We start from the raw sequence: 18,200 nt of genomic DNA on the forward strand, positions 1-18,200 counted from the left end.
GATGGATTTGGTTTCTTCCGTGTTGATGTGGGTCCAGTTGTTGAGGGTGATGTCCGGGGAAGCGGGTTCAGTGGTGTATGGTTGGGTCTGGTGTCCGAAGCTGTCGTGGAGGTCGCTGATCTTGCGATGGAAGAAAGTGGCGAGGGATTCGCACAAATCCTGTGAGGGCGTGACGGTGTTGGCGCTGGCGCTGGGGTTGGAGAACTCTTTGACGATGCTGAAGAGTTCTCTGCTGTTGTGGCTGTTTTTGTCTAGTCTGTCGGTGAAAAAGTTCCTTTTGGCAGTGCGGATCAGGTGGTGGTGTTCGCGTGTAGCGTTCTTGAGGGCGGTCATGTTGTCAGCGGTGTGGTCCTTGCGCCAGGCCTTCTCAAGGGCACGACAAGTTTTCTTTGATTCTTTGAGGGTGTCAGAGAACCAGAGAGGTTTTTTGGTGTTGGTCTGTCGATGCGTGCGTTTGAGGGGAGCAAGGTTGTCAGCGCAGTTGGAGATCCAGTTTGTGAGGTTGAGAGCTGCGTCGTTGGGGTCGGTGGTGAGGGTGGGTTGGTTGGCAGCGAGAGCGGAGAAGAGTTGCTCTTCAGGGATCTTGTTCCACTGTCGATGAGGGATGGGTTGAGTGCGGAGGTGGGAGGTCTCGCGTCGGAATGTGAAGTGGACGCAGCTGTGGTCGGTCCAGTGTAGGGCAGAGGTGTGGCTGAAGAAGACGTGTTTGCTGGCGGAGAAGATAGGGTCGAGCGTGTGTCCGGCGATGTGGGTGGCGGTGTTCACCAGTTGTTTGAGGCCGAGGTTGGCGAGGTTGTCGAGCAGGGTGGTGGTGTTGGGGTCGTTGTTTTGTTCCAGATGGAAGTTGAGGTCGCCTAGGAGGATGTAGTCCGGTGAGGCGAGGGCGTGCGGGGAGATGAAGTCGGCGATGGCGTCGCTGAAAGAGGCGCGAGGTCCGGGAGGACGGTAGACGAGGGATCCTCTGAGGGTGGTCCTTGGGTCGGTGCGAATCTGAAAATGCAGGTGTTCAGCGGCGAGGGGGGGGTCTTCGGTGGAGGTGGTGACGCTGATGGAGTCTTTGAAGATGATGGCGACACCTCCTCCTACTTGGTTGGTGCGGTCTTTTCTGGAGATCTTGTAGCCTTCGGGGATGGCGGTAGCGATGTCTGGAGCAGAGGAGGCGTTCATCCATGTCTCCGTGATGAAGGCGACGTCCGGGGCTGTGGAGTCCAGGAGGTCCCAAAGTTCAACGGCGTGCTTGTGGACGGAACGAGCGTTGATCAGGATGCACTTGAGGTGGTTGATGGCGCGTGGGCTTGTGGTCGTGGTAGTTGCGTGGTGGAAGATGCGTTTGCAGGAGTTGCAGGCGAAGGGTCCATGGGTGCGTTTGGGGTGAGCTAGGAAGCAGGTTTTGGAGCGCCCTGGGTTGAGGGCGTGGAGGGTGGTGGGGTCGTAGCGGATCAGCGGGGCTTGGGGGAGCTGGGGACCAGGGGTCGTGGCGCTGGGCGCGGGCCAGGCGCGGACGGGCGCAGACGGGCTTGCCTCTGGCGCGCCTCTGGCGCGCCAGCGGCGTGCCCGCTGTGCGCGCCCGCTGCGCAGTCGCGCAGCGGCCGCCATAAGAGGTAGGAGGGGGGGGGAGGGGTCAGCTGGGGGCGAATGGGAGCTGGGGGGCGGGGGCGTGCAGGAGGTCGCGGCGGGAAAGCGCGAGGGAGGGGGGGACAGGTAGAGTGAGAGGAGCTGGGGGAGGGTGTTTAGGGTGGAGGAGGGTGAGTGTTAGGAGGTTTGGAGATTAGGGAGAGAGATAGGAGTAGGGTTGTGAAGATAGGGGAGGGGGGGTTGTAGAGGTGGGTGAGGGAGAGAGGTAGAGTGAGAGGATAGGGAGATAGGTAGTAGAGGGGGTGGCGGGAGGGGGGGAGAGATAGAGAAATAGATAGAGAAAATAGATAGAGAAGTCGATAGATAGGGAAATAGATAGATAGACAGATAGGTAGGTAGGAGGAGGTGGAGAGTGGGGGAGTTAGATAGTGAGATAGGGAGCTAGAGAGATAGGAAGATAGGAGGAGTGAGGGAGGTAGATAGCGAACGGGTTAGCTAGGGGTGAGAGAGGGGGAGGCGAGTGAGGGAGGGGGATGAGGAAGGAGCAGGAGGGCAGGCTCGGGGGAAGAAGACGGAGGAGGTAGAAGAGCCGAAGACAGGAGAACAGAAGACAGAAGAACAGAAGACAGAAGAACAGAAGACCGGAAGAGCAGAAGACAGAAGAACAGAAGAACAGAAGACAGAAGCACAGAAGATCGGAAGAGCAGAAGAACAGAGAAGAACAGAGAAGAACAGAGAAGAGCACAGAAGAACCGAGAAGAAGAACACAAAAGGAATGCATGAAATGAACTAGATGAAAGAGCACAGGCTGCATACAAGAGCTAAAATAAGTGCACCCAAGCAAAGCACTAAAACAACCCCACAACAATCTCACCCCTTTTTCAATACACCTCTCTTTAAACTATCACTCTCTACTTCAGTCGCCTGACCATACATCTCTCTGGGGCTACCTCTACATTTCCTCCTCTACATCTTTTGTCTATTTCTGCTCTCTCTCTGCCCCACCCCTCTCTCTGCACCTCACTGCTCAGTTTCATCTCACCTCCCCCAATCTCTCCTCCAACTACTCCCATAACTCCATGCAATGCCACTCCCATCTATTCCACTCCACAAAATGTCACTCCACTCCATGCCACACAATGTCACTCCACTCTAATCCACACAAAACCACTCTACATCATTCCACTCCATACAATGCCAATCCACTCCACCGCAAACAATGCACTCCACTCCATGCCACACAATTCCACTCTACTCAACTCCACACAATGACATTCCACCCCATGCCATGCAGTACCACTCCACAATACACATTGTCCCTCTACTCCACACAGTGACACTCAACTCCACAATACACAATGCAGCTCCACTCCACTCCACCCCACCCCACCCCATCCCACACAATGCCATTCCGCACAGTGTCACTCCAATCTAATTAAAGTCACTCCACTCCACACCACACAGTGCCACTCCACTCCAGACAATGCCACTCTAATACACTCCATGCCACACAATGCCACTCCATTCCACACCACATAATGCCACTCCACTACATCCACTACAGGCTACTCAATGGCACGCCACTCCACACAACCCCACTCCACTTCATGCCACACAATTCCAGTTCACTCCACTTAACGCCACTCTATGCCACACAGTGCAACTCCACTCTATGCTGCACAAGACCACTCGGCTCCAAGCCACACAATGGTACTCTACTCCCTGCCACACAATGCCAATCCACTCCACATCAAACAGTGCCACTTCACTCCACATCATACAGTGCCACTTCACTCCACGTCACTCCACTGTACTCCACTCATTCCACGACACTCCACGCCAAACAATGCCATTTTTCCAAGCCACACAAAGCCACTCTACTTCACCCAACCCAGTGCTACTCCACTCCATGCCACACAATGCCACACCACACTATGCCACTGCACTCCAGACAGTGCCACTCCACGCTACATAATGCCACTCCACCCCACACCCCTCAATGTCACTCCACTCCACTGCACATCATACCACACAGTGCCGCTTCACTCCATGCCACACAGTGCCACTATACTCCACTGCACTACACACAATGTCACTCTACATCACACAATGCCACTCAACTCCACATTGCCACATTGGGATTTCTCTAGACCAACAACTGATCCAGCCAGGAAGCAGATCTGTACCACATCAACACCTCAGTTTGGTCAGGATTACACTGAAGGTTAATGATTATCATCCACCCCATCATTGTTTCCATGCAGGTAGTTAAAGCTTGCTTTGCTGTATCAGCTTTACCCTGGTAAGATAATATGAGCTGTGTGGCATCTGCATATGATATGATTTTGATGATGTAAGAAACCACAAGGTCAGCAGGTTTTGTGCTAAATGTTGATCCTTTGGGAACACACATTTTAAGTTTTTTAACATCTGAAGAAAAAGGGTTCCTCCAAACAGCCTGCTCTCTTTGGCCCAAAAAGGATTTGAACTAATTCCAGACCATCCCTACTCCCAATTTGGAAAGGCGGTCCAGCAGAATCTCATGTGAGACTGTATCAAAAGCCACTTTTTGTGGCCTTGATCCATGATCAACTTAATCCAGTCCACTATTTCCAATAAAGCTGTTTCTGTACTGTGTGATGGATGGAAGTCGGACTGAGTGAGATGCAATAGTTTGTTTGTTTCCAAAGAACCCGAAAGTTGAGCATTAACAATTTTTTCAAGGATGTTTGGTACCACAGGTAGCAATGTGATTGGTTTATAATTAGCTAACACTGACCTATCTGCACATGTTTTTTTCAACAGAGGAACAACTTTTGTATGTTTCCAGGTAGTAGAGACTTCTCCATTGTGTAATGAAGTGTTAAACAAGTTGAAACGTATCAGGTTCTTCCTGATGATGGTGAGCGATGGGCTTTGTCTGAGGTGCAGGGGTAGGTTGTTACAGCTCTTTGCCGTGAGGTAGGTGAAAGACCTTCCTCTGGCGGTGGTTTTCCGTTTGCGTGGCATGGTGGCCAGTTCTTGCTGGGCAGTGGGATTTGGCGGGGGTGTGGAAGAAGACACAGTGGTCCAGGTAGGCCGGTCCGACCTTGTGTATTGGTTTGTACATATGGGTGAGTAGCTAGAAAGTGATTTGTTTTTCTTTCTTGAGCCAGTGGGGGGCCCTCGGGTGCTGGGAGATATGTTCTTGGTGTGGGAGGGTGAGGAGAAGTCTGGCATGGCGTTCTGGATAAGTTGCAGCTTTTTTATGTTTCTAGTCATGGTACCGGCATGGAGAGCATTGCCGTAGTCAAGCTTAATTGTGATTAAGGCATGGGTGACTGTCCTGGGGCAGTGTACTGGATCTATTTGAAAATATTCCAGAGATTGCGGAGGGTGTGCCAGCGGGAGGAGGAGACTGAGTTTACCTGCGGGTCATAGATAGGGAGGATGATGCCTAGGTTGCGGGGTGTGCTCAGTCAGTGAGGGCGGGAAGCTGAGAGATGTGGGCCACCAGGAGTCGTCCCATGCTGAGGTGGCGTTTCGGAAGATGATGAGCTCTGTTTTGTCAGAGTTGAGCTTGAGGCAGCTTTCTCTCATCCAGGTAGCAACAGCTTCCATTCCCGCGTGGAAATTCCTTTAGGCCGTGTCCGGGTCTTCACTGAGGGAAGTTATGAGTTTCAGGTTTATGATTTTGACAATCTGCTTCAAAATAGGACCCTGACAAGGACATAGAGGAGAGCCTGACCTGAACCTCAGAAAACCCACTCTTAGCTCCTCCTGCTCATTTGTCTTAAATTGCAACAAAACACACTCCCTGACAGAAGGCGAGTTAAAAAAACAATGCCTCACATCAGAAGATCGTCCCTAAAGTAGGGGATTTAGCTGAATTTTATTATTTTTTTTCCTTCAAAGAAATCTCTAAACTTTATACGTAAGTTCGCACTGGCAGTATGAGAAAGAGCCACTGATGTGGGTTGCAAAAAATGAGAGACAATCTTAAAAATCTCTTTAGGCTTATTATTGGACCTATTCACTTTCATCATGTAATACTTTCTCTGTGAATGATTTATATTCATATGATATTAATTGAGAGCCTCATTGTACCTAAGCCAATCTACCATGAAGTACTGTTTTCTACATATCCTCTCCAACCTTTTGTAGCATTTTCTTTCCTCTGCAAGGCTAGCAGAAAACCAACGAGCAGAAGGTGCTTGTCTTGACTTAGTACAATTTTTTCCAAGGTAAAGCCTGTTAGCAGCCCCAGGGGTCACTTATTGACCATTAAGGCTGAGAGGTCGATGAGTATGAGTGCTGCATTGTGCCCACAATCTAGAAGTGATTGGATGTCATCGGTGGCTGCAAGAAGAGCTGTCTCTATGCTGTGGTTGCTGCGGAACATTGTTGACCTCGATGAAATTTCGTAGTTGTGTGTTGATGGCTTTCGCCAGTACTTTGGCCGGGTAGGGTAGCAATGAGATGGGCCGGAAGTTCTTTAGTTTTGATGGGTATGCCGCGGGTTTCTTCAGGAGGGGGCATACTTTGGCGTGTTTCCAGTCCTTGGGGAAGGTGCCCGTGTTGATGGAGCAGTTGATCACCAGCATCATCCATATATAAATTAAAAACACTTAAAACCATAAAATTGCCATTCTGCAGTACCATAGCCTCCAGAGCAACTCCCAAAGAAATGATACATTTACCCACATAGCCTGCAGGGCAGTAAAGTAGTACACCTGAAAAAGAGGACTGCTCTGAAAATGAAACGGACGCAGATGGCCTTGCTTTTCTTCTGTGCATCCCGCCACTAACCTATTTTTATACAGATTCTGCATCTCCAATTGCACACCAAAAAAAAGAGTGCAGTCTTTCCAATATGGTGCTTCTAGATAAGGCTTCTCCAATGAGTAGCTCGTGAGCTGCTGGTAGATCCCTAGCTACTTGTAAGTAGCTCACCTGTGTTCACCTCAGCCCATTAAATTACATTTTTTTCTGGGCTTAATTAATATTTGTGTACAACAATTGAAAAGCATGGTTTCAAGATGAAAATGCATATAGTTTTACTTCTTTTTTCAGAAGCTAATGTTTGTAGAAAAATGGTTGAATTTAAAGCTAAAATGTGTGATAATGTGGTGTTCAGGAGACATTTTATTTATATTATTACCTTGGTGCTACAGACATTGCAGCTATGGCTCTTGTTTGTTAAGTAGAGGCATAACAAATTGACAAAGCTTTTTTTACATTATTGCTAGAAACCTTGTCTGATGCCCTGAGTTGTTTGTTGCATGAGATGGCCACTAATGTAATTGGATCTGATATGGTCACTATTACAACACAAACATTACTAGTAGTTCGGGATGACTTGTATTGAAAATATGTAGCCTTTACTACAGGAACGGTTAGAGACCTCTGCTCCGGATGGATAAAAAAGACATGGCCCCTGTATTATTGAAAGTAAAAACAGCTTAACTTCCACAAAGTTTAGTCCCCGCCCCAGCCCTTAATTGCACACTGCTCTTCCCTGAAAATTCAAATTCAGGCTAACAGCTCATAAGAGTTCAGAATAAAAATGTCAGAATCTCCAAGGATAACACAGTTCCCCCCACACAGAGAGAAACTTGTTAAATGAATGCATCCGTGTTGCGGTCCTTCTTTATACAGATTCCACATCTCCAATTACGCACCAAAAGAATCCTTTGCAATGCAATGGGTCTCACAATTTTATTTCTTTGGGATATCTTGAGGTCTTATCCACCTTTCACAATAGCTAAAAAGAAAAGAGCAGAAGCATTCAAATACAAACCATGTTTAACCTTGTGCCATTTCATGAACTAACCTTATCTGAGCATGCGCATTATAACGCATCGTAACATAACATAACACATCATAGCATAACATAACCTTACATCACATCAGAGTGGACCTAGACAAGGCCCAGCAACCGCACCCTAGGCGAACCCTAGTGCCATTTTATGAATGAACCTTACTGGAACAGACAAATACTAACATAGCATAATATAACATAATACTCCTCTCAACATATCGTCACATCAGAGGTGACCAGTGCTTAATTTCAGCTGATGGATGCCAGTTGGGGCCACCACATTTATAATTGACGACAGGCACTTATCCTTCCGCAAGAGATGGAAAAACAAACAAAGCAGAAAGGTGAAGGAAGAGAAAAACAGAAAAACCATAATGTAGGTAGAAAGCAGGAGCGTGTTAGAGTGAGACAGAGGGACAGGGAGTGTCAGGAATATGCAGCCTTCGTTTTCTGTGGACCGACATTTAGTTGCACTGTTGGCGGGTTTCAGGGAAGAGCTTTGGGCACCGGCACTCATACCATTACAAATTAAGCACTGGAGATGACCGTAGTCTAGCTCGTAGCAACTTACACTCTAGACAAACCATACAAACCATTTTGACCCTAGTGCCAATTTGTGAATTGTTCTTACCATAGAATAACATAACACAACGTAACATCCGAACAGAGGCGGCCTTAGAACTGGCAGTAACTGGCACTCTAGGCCAACCATGCAGGCCATGTTTCCTCTAATGCTATTCATAAATTATTCTTGCCATAGCAGGCATATCACAATACAGAATAACATACCATAATGTAACATACCATTACCTCACGGGTGGGCACAGACTCACTCCCAACAACTTACAGATGCGGATAATGAAAACCATGTTTTCCCTAGTGCCATTTTATTAATGACTCTTGCTGTGGGATGCATAGCACAACATAGTGTAACATAACAGAACACAACTTCACATCACTTCAGAGACACACCCAGACTAGCTCAGAGTAACTGGAGCACTAGGCAAACCATGCACACCATGTTTACCCTGTTGCCATTGTTTGAATAATCTTTACTGTAGCATGCATATCACAACATAGTGTAGCATAACAGAACATAACATGCATGCCATGTTTACTCTACTGTCATTTTATTAATAATCTTTACTGTGGCATGCATAACATAGTATAACATAACATACCATATTAAAACATCCCAACAGATATGGCCTTAAACTAGCTCCCAGCAACTGGCACCTTAGGTGAACCATGCAAGTAGGTTTGCCATAGTGCCATTTGTGGATTAATCTCACCGTAGTAGACACATCAAAATAATTGCATAACGTAACACAACATAACACAAGATAACATCAAGGGAGGGTCTATAATAATTCCAAAAACTGACACTCTAGGCATACCACACAAGTACCCTCTACCATTTTTTTCATTTTTATTTTTTTAATTTGTATTTTTATCCTGAATATGACACTCTAAGTTCTAAACGACCATGTAGTTAATGTCACGTACCAGTTCCACATAACATAAAGTGTAAAGAAACATGTTGCACAGCACAAGACCTAACACACAAAATGTCAGCATAAGTGTACTGTGGCATAAAATACGGCATCCTTTTACATGACACAATTCCTACCACTGTTCTCTAGATGGAGGAGGGAGGGCATTTGAGAACAGTGATGTGCAGAGCAATTCTAGCCTAATAAACATGCAGCAAAGACTTCTTGAAAACAGAACGTAAAACCCACCAACATACTTGGTACTTATGGTGACAATTCAGAGACAAATAATCCTCTATTTATCATTTCTGGATCCACTTAGCATCGTTTTTCACCAGGCTCAGCTGAAAAACCTCCTTGCATGCTGGCCGAAGGTCATACCCTCTTCAAACCAGTTTAGAGATGCCACCATAGGCGAAGAGGGCAATTGCAGAAGTCAAGAGATTTTTCTTTCTTTTGACTTCCCACACCGAGCTCTGACTCCGCACGAACCAGCTGTCTATATCACAGAAGACTTGGCTCTGAAAGACTTCCTTTGAGATGAGGCCTTGATGCAAGGTTAGAGAGTTTGGAACCCTGACTCATGAACTCGTAAACTGAGAATTACTCCCAATTCTCATCTTTTCTTCCATCTGTCTCCTAAACTCCTGCAAGGCCCAGCGTGCCAAAATAAACCAAAGGCGTAACTGCTTCTTCACAGCAGGTTTTAAACAAGCATTTTTGCCTCGTGTTTCAACAAAGCTCTAATGAAGTTATCAGAGCAGCCTGAGAAGATTTATGGCCTCAATAAAGGAGATAAGCAATGCCCTGTGCGCGATGTCATGAATGCTGGCAGGGAGGGGCCCTGGAGAGAGAGAGACTCTCTGCAATGCGATGCGAGGGCACATGTTTAGTAAAATAAGCTGATTTTAGGAGCTTTTTGTTTAGTAAAATAAGCTTATTTTAGGAGCCGGGTACAGGACAGCACTGAAAAGCCAAAACAAATGTCAGCAACATGGGAGGAGGTGGGAGGAACAGAATGCTGCAATAAAATGCAGGCAGCTACCACCCACATTGAAAGAGGAGCACCAAAGAAATGTCAAAAATAGTCCGTCACAGCATTAGATAAAGAAACCAAAGTGGAATAATACAGTAGTAGGCCACTGCTCTGAAACACAAAAAGAAGGGAGAAAAAGGCAGAACTGACAACTAGCAAGCAAGAACTTTTAAAGGACACTGCAACCACTCTAGATGAACCGAAAAAAATGGCCTCCATGCAATTTGAAGTAAAAAAAACATCTTGACTTCCACAAAGTGTAGTCTCACCTCAGGTTTGAACACTGCTATTATCTGACTTAAAAGAAAATAGCTTTAAGTGAATAGTACAAAAAAGCAGACTATAAAATATCATTTTGGTAAAAAAACAATAAAAACTCCTAAAATTTCAAATTCCAACTAACAGCTAATAAGAGTTCAAAATAAAAGTTTCAGAATCTCGAAGGATAGCGCATAAACTTCCTACATCATAGTGAAACCTGCCACTCCACACTAGTCAATGGTACTCCATTCGCTGCCACACTGTGCTACTCCAGTCCACTCAACGCCACTCCATGTTATAAAATTCCACTCCACTACACTCCACGCCACACAATGCCACTCCAGTCTACTCTACACAAAGCCACTCTACGTCACCAAATGCCATTGTACTCAACGCTACACAATGTCACCCCTCTCCATGCTTCTCCATGCTGCACAATTCCATTCTACACCACTCCAAATAAAGCCACTCCACTAACCTTCATGCCACAGAATTTCACTCTACTTCACTCCACACAATGCCTCTCCAATCCACTCCACTCCACAAAATACCACTCCATGCAATGCCACCCACACCATACAATGCCACTCCCTGCCACTCAATGCCACTCGCTCCACTTCACTCCACTCCATGCCACACAATGCCACTTCTCTCTATGCCACACAATGCTCTCCACTCCACGCTACACAGTGCCATTCCACATCACACAATGCCACTCCACTCCCTACTACACTATGCTGCTCTACTCCACGGCACAAACTGCAACTTCACTTCACTCCATGACAAACAATCCCCCTTCTCTCCACCCCACTCAATGCCACCCCACTCCACTCAATTCCACTGCACTAAATGCCACTTCGCACAATGCCACTACACACCATGCCACACAATGTCACCTCACTCCATGACACGCAGTGTCACCCTATTCCACTCAGTGCCACCCCACTCCATGTGACACAGTGTTACTCAATGCCAAACAATGCCACTTCCCTCCGCTTCATGCTACACAGTGCCACTCCTTTCTACTTCATGCAGCACGGTGCTACTCCACACCACACAATGACACTTCACTCACTCAGTGCCATGCCATTCCACTCAATTCCATTTTACTCCACACCACACAGTGCCAATCCACTCCACACCACACTTTGCCACTCCACTTCACACAATGCCATCCCAATCAATGCCACTTCACCCACCTCAATACCACCACATTCAATACCACTCCACCCCCTCACTGCCACTCCAGTGCACTCAACATAATGCCAACCTTTTCCACTCCATTCCACACAATGCCACTCCACTCTGTGCCTTACCACATAATGCCACTCCATGTGACACAATGCTGCTCCACTCCATAATGACACAATGCCACTCGATAATACACACTGCCACTGCACTTCGTGCCACACAGTGCCACTCAACTCCATGCCACACAATGGCATTCTACTTCACACCTTGTGATGACACTCTTTTCCACTCCTCTCTCTGCCCCTCCATGCCACGCAATGCCATTCCATGCCACTTCACACAATGCCACCCTCTTCTACTCCACTCCACACAATGCCACTCAACTCAAGTCAATGCCACTACACTCCATGCAATAAAATAGTCCTCTGCTCCCTACCAGTCCACTCCACAATGCACAATGACACTTCACTCCATGTCACACAATGCCACTGCTCACCACACACTGCCACTCCATGCCGCAAAATGCCACCTCCAGTCCATGCCACACAGTGCCACTTTACACAATGCCACTCAACTCTACTCCACACCACATAGTGCTACTTTTCTCCACTGTACATAATGTCACTCCACTCCTCTCCGTGCCACACAATCCCCTCCATGCCAAGCCATGCCACACATGGCCACTCCACATCAGACAATGCCACACCATATCACTCAATGCAACTCCACTCTGCACAGTGCTGTTCCACTCCACACTACACAATGTCACTCCACTCTGGCATGCCAAAAATGGCACCCCACTCCATGCCACACAATGCCATTCCACTCCACACCACATAATGGCACTCCACTCCACATAATGCCGCTCAACTCCAGGCCACACGATGTCACTCCACTCCACTTCTCTCCACTCTGTCCCATACCACACTATGCCACGCTATTCCACTCTACTCACTGCCACTGGACTTCACTTCACTCAGTACCACTCTACTCCATACAATGCCAGTCAACTCACATAATGCTGCTCGTCTTCAGTCTACTTCCCTCCATGCCACACCACACATTATTCAATATCGCACAGTGTCACTCTACTCCACTCCATACAATTCCACTCCACTATGTGCCACACAATGCCAGTCAGCGCCACACAATGCCACTCCAATCCACATAATGCCATGCCACACAGTACCACACAATTCCACTCCACACCGTGCCTTCCACCCCACTCCAACAAAGCCAATACAACTCACATAGGCAATACTCATTCGCTTTGCCAATGCTTGTTTTCTTTATGTTTTTCTCTGCATGTTTTGTATTTTTAATATATATGGCTGTGAGGTTCAATGACGCCCCTTCAGTGCCTTATTCGCATCTATAAAAAACTTCCCAAATAAATAAATATACAGTTGATTCAAACTGCTCATGTATGGTTAGCCCTCTTCTCTTTTGAGCTGCTCCCAGGCCCATACTCCATGAGATACTCTGTGTCACAGACACCTAGGGTGACCAGACATCCCGGATTTCCCCAGACAGTCCCAGTTTTTAGAGGACTGTCCCGGTGTCCCGAGGCTTCTCTTAATTTTAAATAAATGTCCCGATTTTTGGGACAAAGGTCAGATTATTAAATAAATGTTTCATTTTTTGGGACAAAGGTCAGATTATTAAATAAATGTCCCGGTTTTTGGGACAAAGGTCAGATCATCTAGGGAAGCATAAGTTAAAGAGGCCTACAAAGTATGAAATAATGAAAGTATTTTGTCTGTTACTCTCAGGCAACACAGTCCCCTGTCTGCTCCCAGCATAGAGACGAGTGGGGAGCAGAGAGAGATGGGAGAGGGCTGGTTGGGGCTGTAGGGTGGGAGGTCAAGCCATAGCTAATTTTATATATGTAGTCTTGTAAATGTGTGTGTGTGTGTGTGCGTGCACACGTATAAGCACACATTCACAAAGCTACGCAAAAAACGGGACAAGCCAGATATAAAACTGAGATTAATGTATTTAGTCCTTCTTTTATGTCTGACCTGTCCCGGTTTTTGCTCCTCACAATCTGGTCACCCTACAGACATCTCCACACAACCATGCAGGCCCATATCTCTTTTCACACTCTATTCCACACATATATGTGTTATATATGTCTTTGATTGCAGCGACACAGCTTGAGCAGTCTCAGCCATGCCTGCACAACTAAACAATTCCACATACCCCACAATAAATTCACACACTTCCTATACATCCACACACCAGAATGTATTGCTTAACCGTCCTCTCTCACTCCTCTCACACTTAAATGTATGCAGAGGTACAGTAACAAAAACACTGCAGTACCACAAATATGATCCTAATGCACAATATAATGCATTACAAATATAGGCCACATGACAGGCACAGACTTTTCTGTTGATGGCACTCTCATGGAGTAGATGACTCCCTAACCGCAAATTAGCGTTGATCCTGGTCATGGGTATGAAGTACCTTATGAATACAATTACAATGCAACTCAATACGTTTGTTGGTGTCAAATAGAGGTTTCGCTGGTATTTCATCACATAAGAGCTTTGTCAGGTGATTTCACAGGGAAGTGTGGGGACACCGTTGTCAGCAGAGCTTTGCCTGTTTGTGTAACGGGACTGTTTAATTACTTTTGATCCTCATCGTTTAAAATGGTCACTTGAGAAACTGTGTTTCCTCACGGCAACCTTCACCGCTTCTCAATCTGATTTTCCCTGCCACCTCTTCACATCTCTCCGCCCTCTCTCTGTTCTCTCCACCCACAAGCACAAGGGATGCCTTCTCTCCTTTGCTTCTGCGTTTTTGGCACACCCCACCCTCCCCGACCTTGCCCCACTTGGCCCAAGCCCTTGTAAAGCTAGCCCACAATACTCAGTGTCCTGCTGTGCTTTGTTGTTACAAAAGACCACGAGAAGGGTTGAGGTGGGGAGGGGAGGGGCGGCACGTTTGCACTAATGGTTGGTTAGGAGTGTAATTGGCAATGCAAAAATACGTTTTCCCTTCTAGTAGTGCCAACGTTTCTTTGTTTACTGTCCGATGGAGAACTGAGGGCCTCTTACCAGTAAGCAAAATCCGACCATGCATCACGCCTTCCTTCTCTAAAGCACCAAGATGTACGCATCCAGATATGTGAAGTCTTGGCCTGGGTACCAATGAACCCTACAGCTAAACTCTCCTCCTTCATACGATCAGTAACTGTTTCTTCATAGGAATTCTGCATTACATTGCACATTTCCCATCTTTTGAAATTGTGTGGAAACTGCCTAACCTTTTATATCGGGCTATGTTTTTGCCTGAAATATTATTTATTTCTATGATAAAAGCTATTTTTCTCCAGTAAATGTTAGTCGCCGTTATTTCTAGTTATCCCTCCTAATTTCACTGGTTGCGTATTTGAAGGTATTTGCAACATGCTACATTCCTGATGCCTCACAGCTGTTTTGAGATTTAAGGGTTGTTTCCTCGGGCTGCAAACCTACTGATATCCTGAACCGCACCCTACCTCCCACCCATGTCAAATAAAAACACCCACTCCATCAATTTGGGGGGAAAAGGTGGGTCATATTTATTGCAGTTATACGCTATCCCAGTCACAGTAATTCCACACACATAATTGTTTGGGGAAAAAAGTCATTTTTAGAGGTCTGCGTTGCTCTAGTCATGAACAAAATCAATGCTTCCCCCCAGGCAAGGCTGGTGCACCACTTTTTGAAAGAAAAAATATGTTCTTATGCTCTTTTGTCTAAACCAGTGGTTCCCAACCTTTTGTCCTTTGTGGACCCCCAATTTATCATTATCTGGAACCCGGGGACCCCCGCAAAATCATTATTGGAATCAAGGGACCCCCCCCCACTGAGTCGAGTCATTACTGAAAGCTGGGGACCTAATCTGTTAATATTATTTAATTTTCTAAGCAGTCACGGACCCCCTGAGATGGCATCATGGACACCCAGGGGTCCCCGAGCCACAGGTTGGGAACCACTGGTCTAAACTGTGCTCATGTGCCAATACTCTGAAGCTCTGCCCATCCAAATGCACACTTTTGCCCCCCCCCAAAATTCTTCCCACCATATTTTCATGGGCCTTGTACTTCACTGCCTTTCTCAAAAAATGAACTAACTTATAATGACCCACACACCAGAAAGCTTTTATCACCCAAGCTATAAATCATGGCAAATTTCAATATATAAAATCACAAAGACAATATATAATAATAGAGCCACACTACTATGCAGCTACTCTACAACTAACGGGAGAAAAAAACCTACCCCAGCGACAAAAACCTATGTTACTAAGTCAGAGAATGGATCAGGGCACCAAGCAACTGTAACTTCAATAACTGCATGGATTGGAGAGTTGTCTGTGGAGAATAGGCCAAAGCCCCTTCTACCTGGATCTTATAGCTTCTCACATACCCCAGGTCACATCAAATTTATGTGAGTCACACCACTGGCATCTACCACTGGCTCAGGGTCTGGAATCGCTCATGGTTATAGTGGCTGGTGCAAGAACACGATATATGCTTTCTCCGCTGATTTGGGCAGAGTCTGACACCCAGCTGAAGCTACCCACTCTTGTCTACACTGTAATGTACCTTTAAGTCACTCCTGGTGAGCACAGGCAATTAAGTAAAGTGCATGGTGATATCTTTTGATGCCATTCTTTGCCATGTTCACTCTGAAGTTTCCCAGGTGAAATCGCAAGGATCCTAGCTCCAGACGAGTGGTTGACATGGGGGCTCAAGTCTTGGATACCTCTGGTATTGCCAAGTATCCTGTAGTTTTCAATGGGCAGATATTTCAGGCTATGTTCAGTGATGAGCTGTCAGTTAGCCATTATTTCAAAAGTGTGAGTCTCACTTTATTTGGATTTACTAAGTACAGTCATTGCTACCAGGAACACTCAAAGAAGTATCACGCAGTACAAAAAGACATATGTTGCAAACGTTGACACATTTTGGGAAGAGAATAAATAAGTAGAATCTTTGTAACCATCTTCAAATGCAGAGATCGGTGCCCGAGAGAAACAGAAGACTCCATTTATATTTTTAAAGTGCTAACCTTTGGCCCTATGACCTTTGGAGGACAGGGGTTACAATACACAAAAAGGTGGCACTTCATGTTGAATGGACATGAGAATGATGGAAGATGGAGCACCCAGGGTTTCACCAGTGCCTACAGTTGTCAATGTCAGAGCTGTGCCTCATGGACAACTTCGATTGTGGGAAGTTGTGCTGCTGTACACAGTGGCAAATTAAAATTGGCAAAGCCAATAGCTCTTTTAGGCTAGACCTATTGGCTTTGCCAATACCTGATTTTTTTTGTCAGTCGTCCTTAGTGAAATAGATGTGGCCTAGTGACATGTTGTCGGTTTGAAATTAGGAGGCCTGGGCAGGGCTATAATCAGGGGGGCAAACTGTGATCCAGAGAAAATCACTTCCCCTTCCTGGGCCCTGTTCTTATACCTGACACAGTTGGGGCACTTGTGCTATCTATAACATTTATTTATATGTTTACAATGGAGTTCTTTTTCTTAAGTAGATTGAAAAAGCAAGCTTGGGTTAGAGACTAGGGTCGCATCTAGCCAAGGCACAAAACCCTGCAAAATCAATTAAAATACTAGTCAAATAAAGGCGTCCCTGCAGTAATAACATCAGCTAGGGCCAGGGATAATATGCCTCTCCATGGGACCCCACAACAATCACCAGTAACTGGCTTTGGGCTGTCTGTCAGGCAGATAAACTGGTGTTTCTTAAGCCTCGCCCTTTCCCCCCTCCCCCACCCGTGGAAAGGCACATCAGGAATAATTCGTCTCACTCGAGGTTGAGGCACCCTACCCCACAAATCACTACCTATGTCCCCATGGAATGACACATTCCACCTCCAGCTCTGTATCCAGCTTTGGAGTGCTCTGGTGTATTCATTTATTAATTTAAGTATTGTCTTACGATCACACGGAGAAGAGCGTGCAGTTTTGGATGCAACCAGTGAACAACCTTTGTGCTAGTTTTGGAGGACTTGGATACTGCACTGTGTACAAGTCTAGAAATGACATCTAGAGTTTCCCGGAGGCTTCTTTTAAACTGTGTCTATTTTTGGTGGCCATACTTGGGGCATTCTGTCAATTTCCGAGGTCGCATCTGTAGTACTGTGTTCATCTCATCTGAGATCTGAGGGCCAGTTTGGAAAGTCTCATCTGGAGCACTGTATCCAGATCTGGAGTCATCATCCATAGTGTTGTTTCTGATTCTGAACTCTACATCTTAGCAATTGTCGGTCAATTTATAGGTGTTGTTCTATTGCAACTACTCTGCGCATCTCTCTGAACCCTGGCTGGCTCAGGGCCGCTCTATTTAAGAAGATAAATATCATGAATTAATTAATATGTGTTTTCTGAAAAGGAGACCATGTCTGTGGGCCTCATTTGGACCATTTTGTTCAACTGTTCAGTATTTATCAACAGCATTGCGTCCAGCTCCGAAGACCTTGTCTCGGCCACGGGGTTTATTTTTTGGATGCTTATCTGAAATACTAACAGTTGGTAAAACAAAAAAAAACGCGACCATGTAGAGCCTATGTGTCTCCAGGCGGCAGACATTAGCCAGCTACTGTTTTTTCATTTCACGCTGCCGTGGTTAGCGTGTTATGTTTTGTTCTAAATGCATTGGCCTTTTAAGAACTCTGTATCTTTCTTGGTCGGTGTGAAAGAGGGGACCTGCTACCCTCCAGAGTCGATGGGGTGCTTAATTTTTTTTTTTTTTTAAGTACAAAGTTCGGAAGGTGTTCTTAGGAACCCGCCGCTGCAGAGTGCTAGGGCTGCAGAATCACGTTCATGA

Source organism: Pleurodeles waltl, chromosome 4_2 (assembly GCF_031143425.1).
Source record: "Pleurodeles waltl isolate 20211129_DDA chromosome 4_2, aPleWal1.hap1.20221129, whole genome shotgun sequence".
Classification (NCBI taxonomy): Eukaryota; Metazoa; Chordata; class Amphibia; order Caudata; family Salamandridae; genus Pleurodeles; species Pleurodeles waltl.